This window comes from Miscanthus floridulus, chromosome 5, assembly GCF_019320115.1.
Source record: "Miscanthus floridulus cultivar M001 chromosome 5, ASM1932011v1, whole genome shotgun sequence".
Lineage (NCBI taxonomy): Eukaryota > Viridiplantae > Streptophyta > Magnoliopsida > Poales > Poaceae > Miscanthus > Miscanthus floridulus.
Genome location: NC_089584.1, coordinates 129,920,123 through 129,926,491, shown reverse-complemented (window position 1 = coordinate 129,926,491; position 6,369 = coordinate 129,920,123).

Here is a 6,369-nt window from a genome sequence, read left to right as displayed (position 1 = left end):
GAAACAATCGATCTTCTTTCAGTATCTGCCTTATTGGCTAGACTTGGAGGTCCTCTATGCCATTGATGCTATGTACATGTAGAAGAATGTCTTTGAGAGTCTCATTGCTACCTTGATGGACATAGTCAAGTCAATGGATGGTCTGAAAGCATGAAAAGACATGGTGCAGCTAAACATGATGCCACAGCTTCACCCGGTACCTGAGGCTAATGGGAAATAGACTCTACCCGCGGCGTGCTTCAACCTAACACCAGAAAAGAAGAGAGCTATATACACTTTCCTGAGGGGGATCAAAGTCCCAACTGGGTTTTCAGCAAATGTGAATAAGCTAGTGTCGATGAAGGACTTATCAATAACACACTACAAGGCTTACGATTGCCATGTGATGCTGACAGTGTTTCTACCTATTGCAATCAGGGCTATAAAGCTAGAGTTCTTGAAAATGGCCATCACCCGCATGTGAAACTTCTTTTCGAAGATCTCACAGAAGACAATTGGCAAGCAAGAGCTGAGTGACCTACACGAATTTGTGGTGGAGACACAAAACCAACTGGAGATGTGTTTACCTCCTACTTTTTTGATATAATGCCACATCTCATGATTCATATGGTTCATTAGATACAGGTGCTGGGCCCTGGCTACTTGCATGAAATGTGGTCCTACGAGTGGTTCATGTTGGTTCTAAGTCGATACGTGCATAATCGAGCATACCCAGAGGGCTCCATGATAGAGGGTTATAGTACTGAAGAAGTCATCGAGTGCTGTCAAGAGTACCTAAAAGTACAGAAAGGGACTGGTAAACCTGATTCTCATCATAAGGGTAGGCTAGCTGGGAAGGGCACCAGGGGTAGAAAAGTGTTCATCGACCATGATTACAAAGAGGTGAGTCGGGCGCATTATAGTGTCTTGCAGAGTACACAACTGATGCAACCATACATTGATAAACACTTGGCTATCATTATGGCGGAGAGAAATGGCCGTTCGATTGATTGGGTCATGAAACAACACAAGCAACAACTAACTACATGGTTGAAGGGCCAAAACATACCACCTGAAGAAACCATATACTCCATTAGCATCAGTAGGTTGGCGGAGGGGCCATCGAGACAAGTGACATCTTAGAATGCTTATGACATCAATGGGTATACGTACTATACCCACGCAAAGGATAGTAAATATGTGAACCAAAACAGCGGCCTTCGAACAGAGGCTCTCGATGGATTGGGGCGAAAGATCTAATACTTTGGCATCATTGAAGAGATATGGAAACTTGACTATGAAAGGGATATAACGGTGGCTCTATTTTGATGCCGCTGGATCAAACAACACCAACTGAACGAGATCGGATTGAGAGTCCTAGACCTCAAGAATCTAGGCTACCAAGATGACTCTTGGGTGCTCGCTTTACGTGTCGCATAAGTTTTCTATATGTCTGACCCACAAAGTAACCTCTCCCTGAAGAAAAAAGACAGCACGGGGTTGCCTCCGGGAAACAGCACATTATTGGAGTTGATGGCGTGGATGATATTGAAGCTTACAATAACTACGATGAGATGCCGCTATTCACAGACTTTCCTAATAAGATCAGTGTTGTGGAAAAGAACCTCCCCAAAGACATAATGCCATGGGAACGGAAACGTGTCAAGGGGAAAGTCGTTACAGCGGGCTAGCTAGTTGTTGAACGTGGAGTGTTTGTATAAGTTTGTGTTTGTAAGACTTCATTTATGAATGCGTGTGAGACTATATATTTATGTACATGTGTAAGACTATATATTTTTGTACATGTGTAAGACTACATATTTTTACATGCGCGTTTGTAAGATGATTTTTTCCTAAAATTTTCTAAAATCTTGCCCTATCAAGTTAGTGTGTTGATTTGGGCATTCTTTTCATTTGACAAAGTTTGAGAACTTTAAATTTTCAAATTTAAAAAAATGACAAGTTCAAATGAGATTTTCAACCATTAAATGATTTTAGCTAAAAAAAGTGATGAATACCAAAGTTGTATAACTCATCAAGTTCTACAACTTTTATTTTGATCATTTCTTCATTTGACAAAGTGATAGTAAACATTGTTCATAAATCAACATGTTTCTCGTATAGTTCATGAAACTATGAGTCGTATATGAATTTATGAACAATATTTACTAATACTTTGTCACATGAAGAAGTGACCAAAATAAAAGTTGTCGGTAGTGATGAGTTCAACAACTTTTATGTTCATGACTTTTATTGTTGAAATCATTTAAGGTTTCAAAATCTTGTTTAAAGTTGCCATTTATTGAAATTTAAAATTTAAACTATTCAAATTTTGTCAAATAAAAATATGATCAAAATAAAAGTTGTACATATTGATGAGTTCTACAACTTTTGTATTCATGAGTTTTTCATCTAAAATCATTTACTCTTTCAAAATATTGTTTAAAGTTGAAATTATTTGAATTTCAAAATTTGAATCGTTCAAATAAAGTCACATGATAAGATGACCAAAATAAAAGTTGTACATGTTGATGAGTTGTACAACTTTTACGTTTACAACATTTTTATTTTATTTCATTTAATGTCATAAAATTATAGTCAAAGTTTTAAAATTCAAAATTTTAATTTTTGTTTTTTTGTTTTCTATATTGTTTTGACTACAATTGTTTATATATATATTTATTCATACATAGAATAATACAAAATATTATATTTGTGCACATACACATTTTTTTATATTACTTTGTGTTTTTATGATATAAAAAATATAGAATTTATAATTTAAAAAATAGAAAATATTTATAGGGGCGGTTGGATCAGGAACCGCCCCTACAAATGCATTTGTAGGGGCGGCTGGATCAGGAACCGCCCCTACAAATAGTCCCAAGTATAAATGCAAGGGCGCACGGGAGTCAACGTGTTGGGCGCTGTCTCCTTCCTCCGACGCCGTCAGGCTGCCCCCGCCGACGCCGCCTCCTGGCCGGACTTGTCCCGACGCCGGCCCGTGCCCCCTCCCTGTACCCGCGTGCCCCATCTCTGCACCCGCGCGCCCCCTCCTCACACCCGCGTGCCTGCTCCTCCCCGCCCTAGGGTTTCTAATGGCGGGTGGCCTCCATGCACCTCCACCGACATTCGCGCACCTCCAGTTCTCCACCTTTAGACCCAGGTACTCGTAATCTTCCCCATCTGTTCATTCTCTCTAATATCTCTAATCCCTTCTCATGGGTGGCGCCAGCTGTGGGATCCGGGCACGGGTGGTTGGATCCAAGGGCGAACAGCTGGATTCGAGCACGGTGGGATCCTAGCCTAGGCAACAACGACTGTGAGATCCCGACGTTGGGGCGACGGCGGTAAGAGGATCCAAGTGTGTGGCCTATAACCTGGCCATCTCAAGTCTCCTCCTCCATGGTGCTCCACATGCTCATGGGTACCCTAGCCACACCTGTGATGCCCTAAACCCTAGCTACATTCTGGATCAAGGGGTCCATTACCTGTATAGTTCATGGGTTTCATTTGGGTAACCCTAGCTGCTTAGGTTTTGTACATATGTCCCTTCGTTCTCTCCTTATTTCCCCAAATTGATATGGTTCCTTGATCTATGATGGCTACAATTTCCTCTGAATTTCCCTAAACTAAGACTTAAAGGTCCTTTACCATGTGATTTGGGCTATATGATATAGTAGCTCCACTTAGCCTATGGTTTTCATGGTATATTCTGTTTCATGTCTAAATTGTTAATCATTGAATTGTTACAATCAGAGGATATAGCAGCTCCACCAAGCAGTGTGGAAAAAGTCATGGGAATTTATGAGCACATCGGCTGTGCCATGAGTGGACTTATTGCTGATGCTAGAACACTAGTTTTGACTACAATCATGGGAGAACTTGCACTACCACACAAAGAAGTCCTCAAGAGCTTGGCCATTTACCAAATATTGGTCCTCCTAGTTTCTCAAACCTCAATAAGACTTTTCCCTTGTTTGGCAGCAGCAACTGCTCTATTTGTGGCTGTTGCTACTACTACTACTACAACTCCTCCTCCTCCTACCACTACTCCTACTCCTCCTCCTCCTCCTACTACTCCTCTTACTACTCCTACTACTACTCCTCTTACTACTCCTACTACTCCTCTTACTACTTGCTACTCCTAAGTGGCTGCTGCTCTTACTCTACTACTTCCACTCTACTGCTACACTTACTCTAATCTACTACTTTCTACTTACTACTACTACTTGCTACTTCTATCTACTAACTATTGGCTATTGTTGCAAATTTTCTTATATAATGCTAGTGTTTCTTATCCTCTCCTCTATGTTTGGCAGCAGCAGCTGCTCTATTTGTTTTGGCAAGCTAGTGCTACTATTTTTTTGCTTATATAATGCTAGTGTGTAGTGGTTGTTGCTACTACTACTACTTAACTACTACTACTACTACTACTACTACTACTACTACTACTACTCCTACCACTACTCCTACTAGTACTCCTCCTGCTCCTGCTACTACTCCTCTGTTTTTTACTTATATACTGCTGATGTGTAGTGGCTGCTGCTACTACTGCTACTACTACTACTCCTACCACTACTCCTACTACTCCTCCTCCTCTTCCTCTTACTACTCCTCCTCTTACTACTCCTATTACTCCTCCTCCCTGTACTTGCTACTCCTACTGCTGCTCTTCTTTCAGTGATGCTCCTACTACTACTCCTAAGTGGTTGCTGCTCTTACTCTACTACTACCACTCTACTGCTAAACTTACTCTACTCTACTACTTTCTACTTACTACTACTACTTGCTACTCCTAAGTGGTTGCTGTTCTTACTCTACTACTACCACTCCTTCTCTATTTTTTTGCTTATATACTGCTGGTGCGTAGTGGCGGTTGTTGTTGCTGCTGCTGCTGCTACTACTACTACTACTACTACTACTACTACTACTACTACTACTACTACTACTACTATCACTACTCCTACTCCTCCTCCTCCTCCTCCTCCTCCTACTCCTCTTACTACTACTACTCCTCTTACTACTACTACTACTACTCCTCTTACTACTTGCTACTCCTAAGTGGCTGCTGCTCTTACTCTACTACTTCCACTCTACTACTACACTTACTCTAATCTACTACTTTCTACTTACTACTACTACTTGCTACTTCTAGCTACTAACTGTTGGCTGCTGTTGCAAATTTTCTTATATAATGCTAGTGTTTCTTATCCTCTCCTCTATGTTTGGCAGCAGCTGCTGCTCTATTTGTTTTGGCAAGCTGGTGCTGCTATTTTTTTGCTTATATAATGCTAGTGTGTAGTGGTTGTTGCTACTACTACTACTACCACTACTCCTGCTCCTCCTACTCCTTCTCTATTTTTTTGCTTATATACTGCTGATGTGTAGTGGCTGCTGCTACTACTACTACTACTACTACTCCTCCTCCTCCTACCACTACTCCTACTACTACTCCTCTTACTACTCCTACTACTCCTCCTCTTACTACTCCTATTACTCCTCCTCCCTGTACTTGCTACTCCTACTGCTGCTCTTCTTTCAGTGATGCTCCTACTATTACTCCTAAGTGGCTGCTGCTCTTACTCTACTACTACCACTCTACTGCTAAACTTACTCTACTCTACTACTTTCTACTTACTACTACTACTTGCTACTCCTAAGTGGTTGCTGCTCTTACTCTACTACTACCACTCCTTCTCTATTTTTTGCTTATATACTGCTGGTGCATAGTGGCTGCTGCTGCTACTACTACTACTACTACTACCACTACTACTACTCCTCCTCCTCCTACTCCTACTCCTCTTACTACTCCTACTACTCCTCCTCTTACTACTCCTACTACTCCTCTTACTACTTGCTACTCCTAAGTGGCTGCTGCTCTTACTCTACTACTTCCACTCTATTGCTACACTTACTCTACTCTACTACTTTCTACTTACTACTACTACTTGCTACTTCTAGCTACTAACTGTTGGTTGCTGTTGCAAATTTTCTTATATAATGCTAGTGTTTCTTATCCTCTCCTCTATGTTTGGCAGCAACAGCTACTCTATTTGTTTTGGCAAGCTGGTGCTGCTATTTTTTTGCTTATATAATGCTAGTGTGTAGTGGCTGTTGCTACTACTACTACTACTCCTCCTCCTACCACTACTCCTACTAGTACTCCTCCTGCTCCTACTACTACTACTCCTTCTCTGTTTTTTTGCTTATATACTGCTGATGTGTAGTGGCTGCTGCTGCTACTACTACTACTACTACTCCTCCTACCACTACTACTACTACTACTCCTACTCCTCCTCTTACTACTCCTACTACTCCTCCTCTTACTACTCCTATTACTCCTCCCTATACTTGCTACTCCTACTGTTGCTCTTCTTTTAGTGATGC